Source organism: Struthio camelus, chromosome 4, assembly GCF_040807025.1.
Source record: "Struthio camelus isolate bStrCam1 chromosome 4, bStrCam1.hap1, whole genome shotgun sequence".
NCBI classification, from domain to species: Eukaryota; Metazoa; Chordata; class Aves; order Struthioniformes; family Struthionidae; genus Struthio; species Struthio camelus.
This window is the reverse complement of record NC_090945.1, coordinates 76022623-76043604: the sequence shown is the minus strand read 5'-3', so window position 1 is coordinate 76043604 and position 20982 is coordinate 76022623.

Sequence of the window (20982 nt, the reverse complement as noted above, 5' to 3'; positions counted from 1 at the left end):
GTCGTTCCAAATTCGTTTCAGAGACCTCAGTCTTGGAACTATGTGCGGCACACCCACTCATTCTTAAAGCTACATTAATAAGCACCTCCATCCTAGCTGACAGCAGCCAAACAGTCTCAATTGCAAACCACCCCCAATTACATTAACAGAAACATGAGTAATCCATACCAGGGAATGCATATGAGTCAGTAATGATGTTAAATTATATAGTGGCTCCCTAAAATAATGACCTTTAGCTCATGAAATTTCTATATATGAAATTTGCCATATCCATTATAATTTTGTTTTAAATCCACAGTCCTTTGTTATAGTTTAACCTTGTTAGCCAAGACTGTGCACGACTATGTCAGAGCTACAAAAGCCTAAACCCAGAATACTCTATTTTTGACTAGAAGACTGGATCTTACATAAGATCAAAAGTTTTAAACTCCTTTGGAATCGCAGATTGAAATAGAGTAAACAGCAAAATCCAACACATTTTCTTCTGTAATTCTCGCTCATATGAAATGATTATATTTTCTCCCAAGCCTATCGGGATTGCTTACAATTATAAACACCATTTACTGTAAGGAAGACCAAAGAAAAGTCAGGTGGGAGCATCTAACAAGCAACTACATGTTGTGAGAAAAGTCTTGGGTCACTGTCTACAATATGTCCTGCTATAGCCAGAATCATATCATCCAATCCCTTGTTTAGAAGTATCATGCATTTTGGCTTTCCTACTATTCTTCAATGATTCGAAGAACTTTCTCTTTTTATTTATGACAACTTTACACTTCCTTGTTCTAGAACTAACACCTCTGAAAATACATTTAGTCTTTTCTATGTCTGTTATTGCAAACTATAAGTAGCTGCTTTTTTGTGGGATTACTTCCTCAGAGCATAACCCAGAATTTTGCATTTAATGTCATTCCAATTCTCACAGCTGTCTAGTTCTTTCTATATTACATTTTGATTCTATTGCTATTGATAAAACCTCCATTTTTTTAATCAGACTGTTCTGTTAGTGGACACATACCAGAGCTTTAGTGAAAATATTACATAAGATCTTTCCAACATGGATCCTTGAATGACTTCATCTACCCTTCCAAGTAACTGTCATCCTCTTCTTCAGTCTGCTTCTTGCTCACTTTACAAATTTTGCTCCTGTTCCTCCTTAACTATTGATTTTTGACATTTTACCATGATATGGTAAAATCTATTTATCACTAGATGCATAAAATATCTAGTGAACAATTTTAAAATTGTTGCTATATCTGATTTTATATAATTGCCTCAAAAAGCAGTAAGCTGTAACATCTGCAGAGATTCTAAATTAGGAGGAATAACAAGCAGTACTGAGACTAGAGAAATGCAGTGACCAAGATCTATTCAGTTCCTAAGCAAACATCCAATGAATGAACGAACAGATTTACAATACTGGGAGTGGAGCTGCTCTGAAAGTCTGGTTATTAAAATATTGCTATGAAAGCTGTTGAGGTCTTCTATCAGTCCCTACCAATTCACAGTGATTCTAAGCGCCTACACACAGAAACGCCCATATACAAACAAAAGGATGAAAATCTTTGGGCATTTTGAAAAAGAAACATATTCAGAACTATAAATAGGGGTTATAGGTAGCACCAGGATTTATGGGATCACTCAGACTCTTCTCTGCAAAGTCTGTTCAGATTGCATGTAAATCACAAATCACTGTTCCTCACTAATAGACTCACTCCTGCGATACACTTGAGACAGAGACTGACTTAAAAGCAAGCACCTGTTAGTCCCGAACCGTTTGTCCTTTAAAACCGCTGGGTTTCATCCTTCAGTCTTGAATTGCACTGTTACAAGCAAGCAGAAAAAGCAGCAAGCAGTGACACAGCAGTTATTACAAAATGACTGAGATAGCAGGCCTTGTAGACTCATGTGTAGAGTAGTTTCAAAAATAGCCTGCCATATTAAGAAACATTTTACTGGACTATTTTGTGAATTAATTCTCACTTTTCATATTGCAGCTTCAATTCCAGCATCTCAAACGCAGTCTCTAAATTGGAGGCAAAACAAATAGTCCTAAACGCATCCTGGTCTTTTGTATTCTGCAGATGGAAAGTTAAAATCTACTTCTGAAAAAGTCATCTGATTTTGTCAAGCAATGATTCTATTAAATCCCTTTATAAGTTTTGTACCTTCATACCTTTGTTACTAACAATTATACTATTCCTGTTAATAAAAAGATCATTATTTTATTAGAATAATGCCTAGCATATGACTGAGGGATAGTTTTATTATTAAAAAGATCCTCAAAATCTGACATAGTCAACATATTTACTCAGTGAAATTAAAATTTCAGTTGTTTCATCCCAGGTTAACATGTAATTTTGTGTTAATTGAAATAAAAGGTTTCATCTTATCTTTGCATTAAATAGTCCTTAATTTTTAACTAAAACTTAGGTCAACTTTGATACAACAATGCCACAACAGTAAGAAAAGTCAATTCTAGTTTTAAAAGCGTCAATATAACACAAGAAGCATTTTGATATTTTTTAAGGACCTACTCCCGCTCTCCTTTTTTTTTTTGCTAACAGTATTAATTTCAGGTAGGTAAGAATTCACACACAGTTTTGGTATGAGTGATCTGAATTTGGGGGCAAATTTAGTATTAACTGACAGAAGAAAAAAAAAAAAGAATAATTGCCTACTTTTATCCTAGATACTCAGTTAAGGCTTTAAGTATGGGTTCTCAGAGGACACTGTGGAAGCAGATATCAACAGGACAATTTCTCCCTTGAAAAAGTTGCAATCTATGGCCTTGATCCTGCTAAGTTTCACTTACAATTAATTTTATACTTTTTATTAGCCTTACTTCGGCTCCGTGAAGGATTATGACTACAGAGCTTTTCCAGATTTAAAAACGCTCATAGGCATCTTGCTCAGTGCCTAGAGGAGGTAAATAGCTGATTTTTTTTTCCTTTCAGTGGAATTATGCACCTGAACTAGCCAGGCACTTACCCTGTGCCTAAATGCCTTTGCAAGTCTAAGCCAACTGGCTTTCCAGAAAAAAGAATTAGGCTTTTGACAGAAGGAAACAGTAGGTGAAGCAAAGAGTGATATGTGGGAATGGGAAAAGAGTAGGACAGAGTAACAGCAAAATGAGTGTGGGATTTATATAACCAACAGTAGCCTCTACTCACCACCAGCCTATCTATTGTCAGTTGATAAACGTATGTTTTGTAAACGCTGTCAACTTATCTGAATATTAACACATACTGACCGAATACCTATGAATTTTAAAATGCAACTCCTCAGTTTTGATTTATAAATGCCCAGAAAGTGCAACAATGGAAAAAGAAGAGAGAAAGAACATGACAGTGTTATTATAGGCAAAAAGTAAAACGACTCCATAGTTTTCATTGCAGCTTTTGCTATTATGTCATGCGGCATTTTGAAAATAGAAATCTGATTTGAGGGGAATCTTGAGTATCCAAATATGTCTGGCCTTGAATTAGATGTCTTGCTCGTTGCCCAATACATCCTGAGTAGGACTGAGTGCCTGCTCTTATTACATGCAACGTGAGCATTATGTGCCCTGCACTTTTCGGGATCAAACCCTCAGTAGACTGTACTGGTCATTAGAGGCTCAAAAGGAGCAGAGTCAAGCAAGCTAGCATCATTTTGATACTACCAAGGAGATATCATCATGGGAAAATGTAGTTTCTTAGGACGAGAATAAACAAACTCACTCCAGACAATTCTTTAAATATCATGTATCTCCAGGCAGCACAGAAATAAGGCTTTTGCTCATTTTCAGAGTAGCTTTTACTTTCTGAATTCAATGCCAGTCAAAGATTTTATCAGGGAATATACTTCTTCCTCATGTTGGCTATGCTCTTCAGAAGAACGTCATGAAGCTTCCCAAATGACAAAGAGAGGATGCCTTTCTGATGACCATGTTCTTGACCAGAAACAGTTTTCTTGGCTCTTTCTGGTCTCCATCCCACCCTCTGAGCACAGAGGATTTCTGGGTTGCTCAGAGATATGCAGGTTCCCCATCAGTTCTAGTCCTCCAGGAATGAAAGAGGAAGGGAAAGCGGTGTCACCTCTTTATGTGCTTCCTCTGTTTTCAGGCCAGCTCTGTTTCTGCCTGGGGCAGCCTCTGACCAATGAAAGGGTTGGTTATAAAAGCCAACTCTCTTCCTGATGCAACTCTACATGAACTGCTTGAAATGAACGTGATGCATTACAACACATCTCTTTACCCAGCTTATATACACAGCCCTGCCTACTTCAACCAAATTTTAGTGGGAGAGGAACAAAGATTCCAAAGCTACTTACAACTTCCTTGAAAATCAGCAGCCAGACAGGAGAAAGCCCATCGGAAGAAGCAGGGATGGTCATCTTTTATATGTTCTGTTTGTTCTCGCTCAGACCTGAGAGGCAATGGCTTGTCAGGTAGCAGCAACACGTCGTCCTGAACCAGCCATAGCACGTATGATGCTTGCAGCTCACAGATGAACTGAGGGTATGTGTTGGCTTCATGATTTCACGGAGCTTTTTACCCCTGAGGAACTTTAAGGATATTTCGATGATGCAGGAAGCTTTTGAGATGGGGTACACAAGGAGAAAAGGGAAGAAGGGAAATTGGAGCTAATGCTTTGTCCTTTTCTTTGATCAGATTTAGATTGTTCTTCCTTCTTTTGTTTTCTGGTCCACACCTCCCATCTCAACGCTTTTATGAATGGTGAACAAAGTCTCCACCAGCATAGGTCTTATTTGGCGAGCAGAAAAGGTGGTGCCCAGCAAAACAGCTGTTAAAACACAAAGCAAGTATTTGATCAAGCAAAGGGCTAGTGCCTCCCACTAAGAGTAATATGAACATAGCAGAGGTTGAAGTGTGACTGACAGCCTTCACTTGTCTTGCTTTTAAAAAGGCCTGTAAACTGCATGAGGGTTTTGCTCTCAAAGGTCAATACAATGACCTCTGAATACTTGCATGAATCACGCACAGAAAAAGCGCAGTCAGGCAAACCTGAACTGACCTGAATCTCAGAACTATCACTGCCAGAATATACAAAAAATTTTAATAGACTCCCAATGGCTTACTGAAAGCACCCTCTCTGACCCAAAAACTTTGTTCGCAAGTTAATGCTGTACAGTCTGCAGCTGCTTTTGGAACATGTGGAAATTCATCTTGTGATACAGTTCTGTCTCAGATAAGAAAGTCTTTAGAATCTTTGTCTTGTAAGATATTCTGCTCCTATTTTCTTTCCCAAAACATTGCCGATAATCTGTTTAGCTTTATTCAGCAGAAAGCAGTATTAAAATTCACAAGTTCAGAAGCGTAAGGAAAGCAAAAGTGTACCAATACTACAGTGAAAGAGGCTTTTAGGAGCACGTTCTCATCTATGCTCTTCAGGGTAGTCGTTGACTTACTGGAATCTATGTCAGGTCCTGCATGAAACCAGTGGAGAAAAGCCTCCCTAACCAGAGGTGTTTGCCATTTTGAAAGGCAAAAACCTGCAAAGGTGGGGAGAAAGGAAGCTGACTACTCCCCTTGTACAGCAACAGAGAAATTTACTGGCAAAGGAACTGCAGCAAAGCCAGAAGCTGAATCCTGATCTCAAGGGTCATTCCAACAGGCCAGAACAACATGGACTAGGGTGAAAAATTGTCTTTTTCATTCTAGAAGAGAGAAGTTGCAAGAAAAGAACAAATGCACTCAAAGGCAGAAAAAAAAATCCTTCTGACTTACTACGAGCAAGGAAGGCAGGAAATAACATATACCAAGTCCACAAAAATACCTGCAAACAATTTAAGTGTAACACTGTGGCAGAATAAACTCAAGTTTCCATGGAGTTAAACTGAAAAACTGGCCAGCAGATAATAACAAAGCAATATAGATGGCAATGGCTGAGATAAGTATATTCTTTGTAAGGAAAGGAACTTGGGGAATAAAGCACACAGGTAAAAAGTTCTTTTGGAGAACAGGCAAAGAATGTCTCAAGAATAATATATCTGTTTTATACTCACCCACTCCTTAAAATCAGCACCTATACCCTACATGGGTGAGTGGACAGCACAGAGACTCAGGAGTGGGATACAGTTGGAGACTAGGCTTGGATAGTTGTCAAAAAATCTGATGGGGCCGGGGGCGGGGGAAGACAGCAGCTGAGGTAAGAGCTTTACATTCCTTTCAAGAGCTCTGTAAAAAGCAGAGAAGAGGACATTAATCAACCCACTGCAGCTGGGGGATCTAGTACTGCCACCAGCACTAGACATTTGGAATATGTTTATGTGGAAGTGCTCCTCACTTGCTCTCAAAGAGCAACTCCATATTCTGTTCTCATCAGTTCTTCAACTTCATCACATATTTTAACAAAATGAGCATCCTGGCTTAGGCACTTTATTACAAGCATAGTCATACTTCTTTGTTATGACATGACTATCCACGTATTTATATAGCTTTTAAGGAGTGTTGTATAGAGCTAATGTTATGAACAGACTACTTCTACTACCCAGTGACTAAATTTTAAGGTGACCTCAGGTGTAGTTACAGGACACTCACGCTTTGACTGTTGTTTAAAGATGTTCTAAGCCAGAGAAAATGATTCCAAAGGAGTATTAAGCCCACTGCACTTTCAAAAGCATGAAGGTGCACAGAGATGCAGTTAGGTTCCTGCTGGCTGCTTTAAGATGCTACTGCAGTGGAAATGATCGACTTTTGAAAAACAATTCATCTTAGGCTCCAAAGTGCCTAGGTCCTCTACGACAAACTAAATAGATTACGTATCCAATGAGAGACCCAGAACCGCTTTCATGTCCAAGAATTTCAAGCCTTTCTGTAGGACGGTGGGACATACCACTGAGGTTCACTCACGTAACATATGGCAGTGAATTCAATTAGGTAGAGATGTGTAAGTGCATCACTAGTCCTGTACTCAGAAAGGCCAGCTGAAAGCTTTGAGTTAAAATCCAGCTACATGATGTGACTATGCCAAAGGTCTATCATATAATTCTGATTATTGTCTCTAAGACAAAGCAAGTAGGAAACAGTTCTTAGTAATGCTGGGTTACCATGAGGTCCAATTAATTTAACCAGCTCCAAACTGCAGCAGAACAGTGGAAGTCCTGAGAAGTCTCAGGAGCCATTTCACACACTATGACAGCAGTAAGCTGAGGGAGGTTTGGTTTATAGACATGGTTTATCTGTAACTCAGCAAGTGAAGGCTGGCTACTCCTCAGAGGCATCAGTCCCTCATTTCAATCAGTTGTTACGTGGCCTATCCATTTTTCCTAAGCATAGAATTTTTGAGGATGTCATTCACAAATCACAGTGCCCCTATACCAACAGACCTATCAGCTCAGAGATGCTTCTCAGGACTTATGTTTTCCATCACAAAACCGCCATTTAATGGTCTCCAAAAAATTCCAGAGTATGTTCCTTCTGCTCCACAGGTACCCAGCTTTCTGATGCACAGGTGGGCTTCTCCAGCCTTTGGCTCCCTACCTAGTCACCTTCTTTAACTCCCAAGTAGCTCTTTGCCAGGCATTAACTTCTTGCAGATGCTGCCACCAGCTGTGAATGAACTCTCTCTCTTCTTGATGATAGATGTGCACTTAGCAATCTGGCCAGCTTCCTGACGTCTCAGCTGACAGAAAGGTTTCAGTTCTGCCTAGAACCCCCTCTTATTTTTACATTTATATGAAATACAAATGACTGCAACAATGGCTAATTACCAAACAGAAGTTATTCCAAAGGACAGTTACAAATGCGCTAGAAATAACTAGAAAGACATAGCATCTGAAAGTCACACATAAAAGACCATGCTGTTATAGAAACTGATAGTAAAGATTTGATGCTTTTATGTTATTTAGCACCCAAGATAAAAGTTCAAGTTCTCAAGCATGAAAAAAGAGCATACATGCAAAGTTTCAGATTTTCCAGATGCCCGCTGACCCAGTGAGATTCCATCAACATTACTAATTTCAAGTATGTGGTTATTTACAAAAGTCTCTCATAACTATGTAAAGCTGTTTTCTTCAGGGATAGACAGTCTCTAGAACCAGATATTGTATGTGCTCCTATTTAACTCACTGGCACAAGTGTTTCACGTTCACAGTCCTTGGATAGGCTCCTGCTTACACAGTAAGGCTGGAAATATTAGGACAAGAAAAATCAAGTGACTGCACTTCCCCTATCACATTTCGTTACAGAAAGGTGATAAAAATTGAAGAATATTTTTAATTGCTATGTATCTTAATTTTGGTGATTTACTTATACTATAACGTGCACCTTCTAGGGACAATGCTGTAGTTACTAAAGCTCCTTGCTTTAATTAAGAATCTGTAAGAGACAGAGACTCCAAAGGGCCATCCCTTCCTCTACAGAATAAGTTGTTTATACCAAAACTCATCAATTCTAATCAACAGATGCTGTCTCTTATGTCGTGACTCAGGAAACTATTCCCATAAAGATTTAATCTTTCCAGTTCCTTCAGCACATAATGTAAAATACATATAGATGTATTAGACACACATCTAAATGTTTTCCTTTAGTGTTTCCCTAGCCATTATTGCCTGCATATTATTTTCCAATAAGTCCAATTTCACAGTGCCAAGGTTCCATGATGAGACCAGACCCTTCCAGGCAAGAAGTGGGGACAACTCTTCTCAGAATCTGTCCTCATTGTTTCATTTGCTGGTCAGGTTCCTCACATGACACAAGATGCTTCTTTTCTTATAGTCAAGGCAAGTCAAGGACATACAGGTCTCTAGTAGGCTGCAGTGTAAAAGATTGGAAAAATCACTTCTGATTGTTTCAATCAGTTGGTCGTTTACCTTGAAACATCTGCCTCTCCTGATTGGGATGTCAAAAGCAAGGCCCTCCAATTCTTGCTTCTGTATGAAGTCTTTCTGCCAAGTTCTCAGAGGTACCTACAGAGGTTGATTGTAGTGAAAATTACAGGTGCTCAGTGCCTTTCAGAATTTGACCTTTTATTGCAAAGGTCAGAGGACTGTTCATTGTTAGTGAAAGAGTCTAAACCTTTGCTGTAAGTGAAGGCCAGGAAATTATTTTTTTCTATTCCCGGAGTTGCTACCTTTAGAGCTTTCTTCAAAAGTTAAGTACCTACAAGTTTGTAGGCAAGAGCCTCGTATATCTTTGTTTTATAAAAAAGTTTTTCTGAAGTTGATGGCTGTGAAGTACCAGTATGACGGTGTCCTTGCACAACACTGGTTCTGAGAAGCTATTTGAAGAGGGCCTCACTGCCTTTGGTTTGATCTACCTCAGATACTTTCAACAGAAGTCAGCTTTCAGCTCTCATTGCCAACTCTTACCCACTTTTTCTCTTCCAAGATGATACATTAAGTACAGATGTACTATGAACTGTTACGTCTTTGCTTCAGACGTTAGTATTTTAAGATCTGTTTTTTTCTGAGGGTTTTCTTTCCACAGTTACCCTTGAACTGTAGCAGGTATTTGAGTATGCACAAGGGAACATAAAACTGTCCATTCCTTTAAAGAATTATGAATGCATTACTAGGAGATTAGATTTGGGTATAAGAAAGTAAAAACATACCCAAACAAGAAGATGCACTGCTTTCTTACTACGACCCATAACAGGGGAGTTACTATCCTAAACTCATTATATGCTGCAGCTCATAGAAATTATATCCTCTAAACATATCCTTCCAAACACAAATAATAGTTGTCCGTTAATGTCTATTGTGGTGGCTATGGTTTGATGCAAAAAATCACTACTAGCATTAATGAGGACTGCTGTCTAAAAATGATGGCATGATATGGCTCCAATACTTTTTTAACCTGACATAACATTAAATGCACATTAAACCATAAGTGTGTGCCTGAGTGCTTTCCTGGACCTGAGCCGTAAGCAGACCCTTGAAATCAGGCTGCAGAAGAGCCCCATAAATGTAGGGTTGATTGACCAATCTCTGAGTACCAAGGAATATGGCATTTCCTGTGAATTTATCTATAATCAAGCTTAATCGTGTTAACACAGAGATATTTTTTGGTCAGTCTCACACTGATCATACAAATACATTTGATAAAAAACACATGGTGGTGCATCCTGCATTGTAGGCTCTCTGCTTTGAGGTTTATTTAGTAGACTCTTCCTCTGTCACATACCTGAACTAAATAAGGACACTCTTCCCCTATAAAATGTATTCACCTTTTTCCTTTTTAAAAATGCAAAGCAATGAAGAAAACAAGAGCGTTGACTGAAACAGAAGAGCTGACAGAATGCTTCTGAGATGACAAATGCAATTACCATATTAATCACATTTAGCATAATAATATCATCTCACTTTGTCTACTTTACAAAAACGCCTAAGCGAGAGATAGGGAAACTTATCTTAGCAACATCAGTGCTTATCTTAATGCTGTTAAAGTCTTGGAAGTCTGCACATTGGCAACAGGCTCTTTAGACTGGTCAGGAGTTCTATGAAAAGTAGCGTGGGAGGATATAACTGAACTCTGATGGCAACGGGATATAATGGAAGGAAAAACTGTTGGAAACCAGTTTTAGCATTCAGGGATTTTTCTCATAGTAGTGAGTAGGGTTTAAGTTAAACCACCTTACTGATCCTACTTTCAAGTAATGAAAGTTAAGCTGTGATCACCATATCTGTTATGGTGAAATATGAGAGCTACTTTTTCTTCAAAGTGCGGTGAAATGGAAGATTGAGAAATACCAACCTATTTTAACTGCAAAAGATTTGGTCTTTACGTGACCTGTTTGTTGGCTTTATAAGAGGTAACATCCACTAAATACATCCAATACTAATTGAGTATTTAGCTGAACAGCCGTAGCACCTCTGCTATTATAGCCAAATTACAACTGGAATGATTAAAAAAAGAAAGAAAATGAAAACTCTAGTAAGACTCAATGCAAGCTCAAAATATAATGTCATGGCCACTTTAGGCACTCATGGGAAAAACATCCCAGTTTGTTTTAAATTGTTCAGAATACATTAGTACTAAAGCCACCGTGCCTGCCTTCCTCTTGACAACACTATTTTTGATACACCTCTTGCCAACGTCATCTTTACATCTCCTTTGGCTACTGAAAGGCTTTCTTCAAGTTGGAAATTCCTAAACTGACAGATCAGGAATCTTTATACATTTCCATAAAGCACTATGAAAGCTGTAACTGTAGCTGCAATTGAACCAATTTAAACTGTTTTCTGTTTCTCTTTAGGATTAAGTTAATGCTGGAGGAATGCAGGGTTATCCATGCCTTAACTCTTTAATGATGGCTATATGCCCTATTTGCCCATGCTATTTTGAAAAGTGATAATAAAATTAACTTCACTAAAAAAAAAAAAAAAAAAAAGGGCTTCAGGTGAGGAGGTAAGAGACTCCACGACATGTGAAATCAATCAAAATCAAAGGAAATGCAAACATGCACACTTGTCCATTTATTATATTTACTTCCTGGCAGCTTTATTGAGGCTGATCTGTTTTCTTCACCATGCAAAGCGTGATATTTAACTAGTATTTAAATGACAACTTTGAAAGCAAAAACAGTTTAAAAACCTGCATACAGTCCTTCCATGAGATTTATATATCACCTGCAGAGGCTTTTACACAATAAGGCAGCTTCATACTCCAGGCCTAATCACTGGAGCACAGAGCTCCCACTTCTTTGCTTAAGACATCTTGTATGCCTTCCTGCATTAGTAGCACAGGTCCACTAGGAAAGGTGGAAATAACCCTTTGAACCCCTATCTTTTCGAACTCTTTCCCGTTAGGCAGGAGACTAGTTTAAAACTCTATGGTCTGACAACCAGCATTGTGTCAGCTACCTCCTTTGCTTTGTTTTTCAGATTCTCTTGTCTTAGAGGGCTCCTGCTCACCATGCAAGTGAATTAAGGTACTTTATTCCTTCCACGCATGGTATGGTGATCCAAACTTGCACATAGCGTTCCTACAACATTTCTACATGCTATCTGATCCACCCAAGGCCACAGAAGGAATCCAAAGGATGTCAATGGGAGTTAAGTTTGGCCCTCACCCACCTAAAAATCCAAAAGTTTAGTAAGGAAGATGTTAACATTTTCACCTACCTCCTGCTAAGGAACACTAAAAGCCTGGTCAATCTGTATCCAAAAGCTAAACACACTATAATCTAAGCAAGCTATTTTTTTTACCTGCTACTAAGGAACAGAAAAAAGGAGGAAAGCAGGAAGGCAGGCAGGGAAGGAGATAAATTAGGTTAGTTTCAATACAAGTGAGAAGTAGTTGGACACCACTGTCATGGGCACATCGCAAGAGCTGGAATAAATGACATGCATGTGTAATTTGAGTTTGATTCTCCTCTTGACCACGTAATTGTACAGAGAAGCATATCCTTATCCAAGGATAAAATTGCCCCACTCTACTGAAGTCTGCAAAAGACAGTACAATTTAATTGCTGTTGGACAGGATTCAGTTCTTGGCTAAATTGCCACAGAAGTAAACTACTCTCTGCTTGTGAACAGATGTGCATGATTTCAGGTACCATATAGAAAACTGAGAACATGATTTAGAATACTCTTTCTGCAAGGGAGAAATTAGCTACCCTTGAGTCAATTCGTAATTCCTGGTCAACTACAGATAAGATGTGCTGATGATGTTGCTGATTAATTAAGAAAAATTAACGTTACCTTTGTTGTTATAACGAGGAAGTCCAACTACTCTTGCATTAGTAAAATGGATCTATTTTACTGCTTGGCAGTCAGCATTTCATTAACATGGTGAACAATCCATTAGATGGATGAAAACCCCACCACCAGATTTGAAATCAGGAAGGATTTTTTTTTCAACCCCTGTAAGTCAGAGGTTTTGTAACAGCGTCCAAAGCATACATTCAGTGAATGTGATATAGCTGCAATTATGGAAAGTTCTGTTTGATGATAAGGCTCTTTCCAGTCTTATGCTTCTGCGATATCACATGACCTAATTATATGGCTAGGTAGTAGAAATAAAACATCCTTAACCTAGAAATAGTAAGGTGTATGTGCTCATTTGGTCTGTCAGAAGAGTGGCTTTAATAGAGTTGACATGCAGTTAGATTGCAAAGGAAATCTCATCTCACACTGTATATTACTTTCATTTTCTTCCTCTGTCTTGTTTTTCCTTGTCTGATCATTTATTGAGCTGTTGCCTGCTACTGCTACCATGATTACAGCTACACTGACATTTGCATTAAGAACTCACTTTAAGTCTCTCAGAATTTAAATCTCTAATTTAAATTCTGCTAGATTAGGAAATACATCTTCTGCCCACATTAGTGTTGTGGTTTATGTGTTCACACCTTACATTTTAGGTCTTTCTGGTAGTTCAAGATTGCCAAACTGTCTCATCTTTTTCAGATAATGACTTATCATTCTTCTATTTTGAAAAACAAAACTCAAAACCCTCTTCATTTACAGAACATTAATTGTGAAAGTGGTGTTATGTCATAGATATTTCCCTACAGGCTAAAACTGATCCTGTTATTGAACTCTAAAATACAATTAATATATATTTGTGTGAGCTATTTCTCAAAAGTGTTAGTTTACTAGTCATCAGCAATCCAGACTCCAAAATGTTTAATTGCCATGGGGACAAATTCTGGTTTCAATTACTGTTACGTAAATCCAAAATAATTCCAGTGAAGCCCCAGGTGGCCAAAAGTGTAACTGAATCCATCATAGCCATACTTCAAACAGTCCTTGAGATCTATTGCATCTGAAGTCTCAACAAAATGACATGTTATCATGAATAAACAGGCCATCCGCTATAACATCAGCACCCAGAACTCCAAAGAAAGAATGATGTCAAAGCTTTTGAAAACCTAGTCACACATTTGCAGTTAATAACCCTGTCAGAAGAGGCCATCACCACACACCTTTGCAAAACTGGGAGTTTTAATGCAAAACTCCTAAGGCTGAGTTCTAATATAAGAGCCAGAATCTACATGCAGCCAAGATCACTCGTTTTAAAGATAGCTCTGGCACCTGTACTAAAATCTGTACTAGCGACAGACGGACAGAAATGGTATCACAGGTTAGGAGAGGAATACCAGTAGGGTAAATCGTTGTCCAGCATGAGGAAGGGAATCAGAATCTAATGCACACATTTATACGGGAACCGCTCGGGGTTATACACCTCATTGTGGCACTTGGCAGATGACATACACAGACAGAGGGATGGCCTTTTATGCTGCTGACACAAAGTAACAGCTTTCAGCTAACTGTGGCAGAACGTATTTTTAATGGTTGCTTTGATCAGGAAAACTGGTAAAGAGAGTTCACATATAAATGCATTAAATGGATAAGACTGTGTTGTCACTTACATGGAAGCATCTTTGCACACTGCACCAGAAGCAGCCCTACAAAAATCTAGCTTCATTTACTTACGTGAATATACTTCAAAAATTAGACCCATGGACTCAAAAAGCCTTCTGCCCAAAAAATCTAAAACAATCTCTGAGTCGGTGGTTATACACATAGATCTGGAATTTACCATCTGAAATGGAGGAAATGGAGTTTCCGTTTGAGTCAGGTGGTTGCTTTAACCAATATTTTCAAAATTTAGTTTACACTCGACTTGATCGTTTACGTCCTCTTAGGTATGAGGAGATGGAGACATTGAATTTCTTTCTCATGTCTCCTTTTCATTTATTAATATGAAAGGTCAAGTGGATTGTACATTTCAATCTAAAAGTGATTATATTGGTGATCAATTTAATATCATTTGGAAGGGAGACAGGAACTGTCTGCCAAGAGATTTGCTTTCATGAGCTACCAGTTCTAGTCTTGAGCTGCTAATAATGGAACCATCAGTTCTGAGATGAACCTGACTACTGGTACAGGACCACTGGAAACAAATGAAAAATCATTTGCTTGAATAACAATGTTTGTCTCAAATGACTTCCTTACATGATGCCCCTATAAGGTTGTGCAACGGCTCCTCAGAATGCTTCAAAAGTCCCAGATACTCTGTGACATCACTCTACGTTTATCTCTACACTGCTAAAAGAACATCTCAAACCAAGCTCAATCCTTCTCATCAAACAGCAACATTTCTAATATGAGTCTCTGGAACAGAGCAACATCGTCATTCATAGTATCCTACGGCTACTACTGTTTTGTCATTACATACCACTTCTCACTTGCTGCACCAGCATTGCTATCCTCATTAGAACTGCATCTACATGTCATCTAAGGACCTGATTTTTAAATAAGCAGACTAATGTACAATTGTAATTACTGGTAGGACTATCACTGTTATTATAGACCCAACAGCATAATCTCAGAATGCTTCACTTTAAGCAACTTTTACACAAACTATTGATGCTATACTTCCCATTGCGTTGTTTATTACATGATGACATGACTTCACATTGCTTTTATGACATGTATTCTCCTTCTGCTATGTCTTGCAATAAAAAGAAATAAAGTCATTGGTTTTGCGCAACAGCAGTGAAGGGATAGGGGAGCAAATATTCAGTCTACTCTTATTTGGCTAATTTCATTGCTAAAGATACAGGTTTTCCAGAGGCTTTCTTTAACTAGGGTCAACAGACTTTACTGGAAAAAGACTTTGTGTTATAATAAATCATTGATTTTGCTTCATACCTCAAAAGGGTTTTCCACACGAATGGTATACTGATTCAAAGTATTCCATGACCGTAAAAGAGAGATTCAAATGTCTTCTTCCTTAGAATGCACAAAGCTAAAACTGCACTATGAGGACTACCCCAAGATCCAAGAGCTAACGAGTAAAAAATAAAAAGGCTAGCATTCAGCTCAACGAAATAGCATTCGGAAGCAAGCTCTATCAAGTGGCTTTTAGAAAAAGTAATTCATATAAATTCCTAATACTTTAACCTGAAGGCACAAATCCTGTTTAAACTTGATATCATTTGCTACAGTTAAAAGAATTTATATATACCGGTTTACTGGTGTTTACCTTATTTTTGTCTTTAGAAATTAACTAATGATATTAACTAATTAACTAATAATTTAAAAATATTAACTATAGAAAGAAGACATTGCAAGGAAACAGCATAAGGAGAAATTTATCTGAGTTATTTGCCTTTCTGTTCTTTTACAGGAATCCACAGGGTATTGCGGCCACGTTAGACAAAAACCTTAGACAGAAGCCTCTAGCCCTGCTTCAGATCGAGGAATGATTTCCCCCAATTATAAGGGCTGTACTTGGGATAGGAGGAATATACTAAGGAGGACTACGCCATATTGTATTCTGAGACTTTAGGCAGTATGGGAACACATATTTCATTCTTTACTTTTCTTCCCGTCAGAAGCTTGTTCAACTGATGTTCTTGTGTTTGGAATTTATTTGAAGAGAAAGAAAACACAAAGCTGTATTAAAGCATGCTAGCTCTCAGTCAGTTTTGTGAATTCATTCAATGTGCAAGGTAACTCCTGGCTTTTCAGCTGTGTCCAGCTGCCTGCAAGATGACCTCCAATAGGTCATTTGGCTTCTCTTTGCCTCCATATGCTCAAACTATCTTCTAGAATAGCATCTCCACATCTATTCAAATCTTACATATAAAAAACAATTCTTTCCTTCTTTCTTTCCTGACAGCTATATTTCAGTGCATTTAGTTGCACAAGTTCCACTCTACTAGATATTTAAGAAGATGCACGATATGCTAACTGTTCACAAAATGTGGATAATTAAAGAAAGCCTAGATACTAGTGCTACTTGTAAAGTTTGAATTTTGCCTTTTTTCCCCTTCCTCCCACTCCCTTATGTTTATCTTTCTCTTTAATACTTTGTGATTTTCACTTTATGAATTCTTCCTCTATTTTCCTTTTCTTTCATTCATCTTTCCTTTTTATTTCTTTTTATTTTCCTTTCCCTTTAGAAGATTTCATTCAACAGACTCTCAGGATATCACTGGCAAAACTCCTAATCATTTCAGGGTGCACAGGACTGGGCCTTTCTCTCCACCTCATGATCACTATATTTTTCATTTACTATCTGGTAGTCACATATTCTGCTTTTGCTGTTCTGCTTCTCTCGGGGCTCTCACCTTTGCACTTCCGCTGCCTACACCTTAGAGTTACAGATTGACTTTGCCAGCCAGCTGCTAGGATGGCTTTGCCAGGCTCTGACAGAGTTTGAGGTTATCTTTGTAAGCTGCTTCCAAGGCTGTGTCATTCCTCTCTCATAGCTAACATTGTGCGCCAAGAGATGTCAGAACTGTCATTCCAAAGCAGTTAAACCTTGGATAACAACTGATTTTTAACAAAGATGAGAGCATAACTCTATACATACACACACAAATACATATCCATTTTCTGACTGAAAATGAGGACACTATTCTTAGAAGTCTAATCTAATCACATGCTCCTGCCCATACATACACATATCCTTCCCTATCATGGATAAGGAAAAGCAATACACTAAGCACTGAACAAGTAACTAAGGTTTTTTTCCCCTCTTTCATTTGTTTCTCACCTTCAGGTGTCTTAGACTACATGCTGCTCCCTAAGATGATCATCTCCAGTTCTTTCATCTTCAGTAGGGGGGAGGGGGAAATGACAACTACTTCCCTACTTTCATGAGAAGTAGGTCTTAGTCTGCTCATTTGTGTAGGGTCTACTCTGGCAGTTTTGTAACTTCATCAGCAAGCTAAAAACTATTTCTATTAACATATGCATCATTTCAGTCTGCCTTACTGGGAATTTGCTGGCTACCACTAAAATGAAAAGGCTTATATGTTTTCATAGGATCTGCCAGATAACACCATGTTTATGTCATACAGAGCCAGTATTCTAGAACCTAGCCACATAAAAGTCATTCCCGCTTCTAGGCCTTGCCCTCCCTTGATTCCCAAAGTGTTATAGAGAATCAGGGGTGGTAACATCTTAACTGCCCCATCAATATTTGGGGGAAGCTGTCTGTCAGATCACTTTGATTTTTCACACCTTCAGAAGCTGTCTGAATGGACTGTACCACTGCAATGCCCTGTATATGGGAGATAAGGAATGTTTTGTTGCTGTTGTTCTATATTGGAGGTAAACTTACGCACAGATAAGCTGATCAGTTACAACCATCTCAAATAAATAGCTGGAGTTTCAGGAAAATATTTTCTTACCTGTGGTAATTTCTGCAATAAGAAGCAGCCTACCATTTTGTTGCAGCTGCTGTTGCAGAAATGCCATGTAGCAGAACTGGCATACAGAACTGGGAAGACTGACTGAGAAGAGGCAGGAGCTGAAGAATCGCTCAGGTCCTCTATTAAGTGATTATACTCTTCAACATGTCTTTCAGGACAAGCGGGTATAACTACACAGAAAGGAGGAAGCGGAAGGCTGCAGCCAAGTCTTAGATATTCTAAGGGAACACTGGCCTTACTGCCAAAGGATTGTTAGAGAAGCAAGGAAATCAAGGTAGCATTTTATATACAGCCTTTGTAGGTTTTGCCTATCTGTATCTCTCTTGAGCTGCTTTGCAGTGGGTTTTCAAAATATTTTAACTGCTCCTAGAGTGCCAAGCTATTTAGCTTGGCACTAGCTTCTCTAGTGTGGAATATTTAGGAGAGTGTGCACGAGAAAGTGGAAAACCTGGGGAGCTTGGGACATTCATACTGTGGAAAGAAGTCATCTGAAAGTGGCAATAAACATGCCCGTTCCAAGGAATTGCACCCAAGGGGTCAGAATCCGTCTCTGCCGATTCTAGAGCCTGCTCAGCCCAACAGGAATTTTGAAGGAAAAAAGATCTGAGATGAAATGCTAAGCATGGAAATCCAGCACATTTCCTGCAGAGAGAGTTCAAGCAGAACAGCCTTCTAAGGTTGTTATCCCCTTCTTTGGATAACAATGTTCCTGAATCTAGACTGAGAATAGGACTTCCATGCAAGTTGGTATGCAGCTCTTGAGGATAAAGAGAGATGTTCTTCCCATAACTCTTATTTGTTATTCTTCTGGCTAATCCCCAAGGTCCCTCTCCCGAAACAGATTTTGAATAGATATTAAGAGACAGACAAAAAGATTTGGGCTTAGGGCAGAGGAATGGGAGCAGCAGAGTTCGGGAGAATGTTAGTTCTAATGGCAAACATTATTGACGTTGAACGTATGCATTTCAGACTGTTCTTACGCATTTAATTACTTGAACTTTGCTACACTTACTACTTACCCAGTGCTTAGAACAAAGGATAAGAGTTGAAATAAGTCTGAGGAAATAAAATCAGTTAAGCAAATGTTTCTTTAAAGTTTATGAGTAGAGATACAGAATACACCCACCTGCCTTTTACCATAACGGATAACGATGATAAGAAAACAATTATATTTCACTCAGCTTACTAAGAAAATAATGTCCAAAGAGTGTTTGTCAACATGATTTTGCAAAAGTGAAATTAATAAATAAGAGTATAACATTTGAATAGATGCTGTATTATAGTAAAAGCAATATGCATTATTAAAAGAAAGAGGGCTTGTTTTTATTGTCTGTACAATGTATGAAGCAAACAGATAACCTCTCAGCCTGGGAAAAGAACTTCCACTCTCCTCCCTGAAGGCTTGATTCTGCCCTCTTTCATGGAGATATAAAGTCAGAAACAGTTCTGCTAAAGTCAATCTACTCTATAACATTTGTGAACATGACAGATGATTCAAGCTTGATGCTCTGTTAATATTAAACATTATCAAAGCAGTGAGAATTAGTTATCCTAGGGAGTACTTCTTTGCTAGGGAAGCACACTACAGGACTGGGAACCTGTGTTTTCACCAGCTCTCTTCGAGTGTGGTAGCTAGTTTGCTTGTTATAACCTGTAAGTAGTCTGCCCAGATCACCTTATGCCTGCTAGGAGAGTCTGCTCAGTCCTCAAGAATATGACTACCCTAGCCTATATGATGCCACTGGCTCCCGGGAGAGAGAGAGGGAGCAGGAAGAAAAAAAAAAACAAAAAAGCACACACAAAACACCTATTGCTGTGAAGAATTTAAAACAAAAATAAAAACAAAACCAAACACTCTTCAAATAGAATAAGAGGAAGTGGTCCACAAACTTCCACTCTCTAGTTCCTTCCTTCTTTTCCCAACACCACCAACTCTGGCATAGCAGGTCCTGCTATGCTGCATTTCTGAAGGAGACACAGTGACAGCTATACAAAGGAGTCATGAATTCTACAAAAATGCATTTAGTTCATACAGAACGTACTTCACCCGAACTGAAAGTCGTTCCTAGTTGTTCCTTACTGTATTCAGTCATCAGAAATGTGTAAGACCAACGCCTTTATCAACAGGCTGTCCACCAGTTATCACCGACTCAGGCAGAACAAGTGGCTGCAGGTAAGAAGTTTCTTTCCAGCATCCAAAGGCATCAGTCCAATAACAAAGGTAAGATAGAGGTGTTTTATTCGTTCTCCCAGGATGGTAGTTTCACTGTAAAAGTAAAGCTATTTGACTTCCTTAAAGTCACGATGAAATTAAATTCAAGACTTTGTACTACTCTGTTGTCAGAAAAGGCTTAAATCTGAGCACCGCTGGTGAAAGGTAAGCCCTCCGAGGTGCTGCTCTTGCCACGTACTTGAGCTGGCTGACAAACCATTCCAATTGTAGCCAATTTTTTTTGCAGAGAAAGTAGCAGTGGGAAATGCCAGCACATGGAAATAGTTTGATATGGTGCTGTCTGTAGAGTAGGATAAAAGAGACTGAAATCCCATATAAGATAAATTCACATGAAAATCAACAACAAAAAAATCCGACCAGAAAACCTTAACCAAGATAGGCAATACACTTTAAGAGCTTCCTGTAATGCCTATAATAAAAGAGATAAAATAGTATGAATTTAGTGGATTTTACTGGTCTGAATATAGACCTGAAGCACAGAAGTGACTCTTGTATCCTTGTTTTGCTTTTACTGCCTTTACATTAAAAATAACTAAGCACATTTTCAAGTATTTTCCACAAAACAGATTCAGCAGATACAGCATTCCTGCAGGATCAAACCAGCTCTTTGACAAAACAGTCAATCTCCAC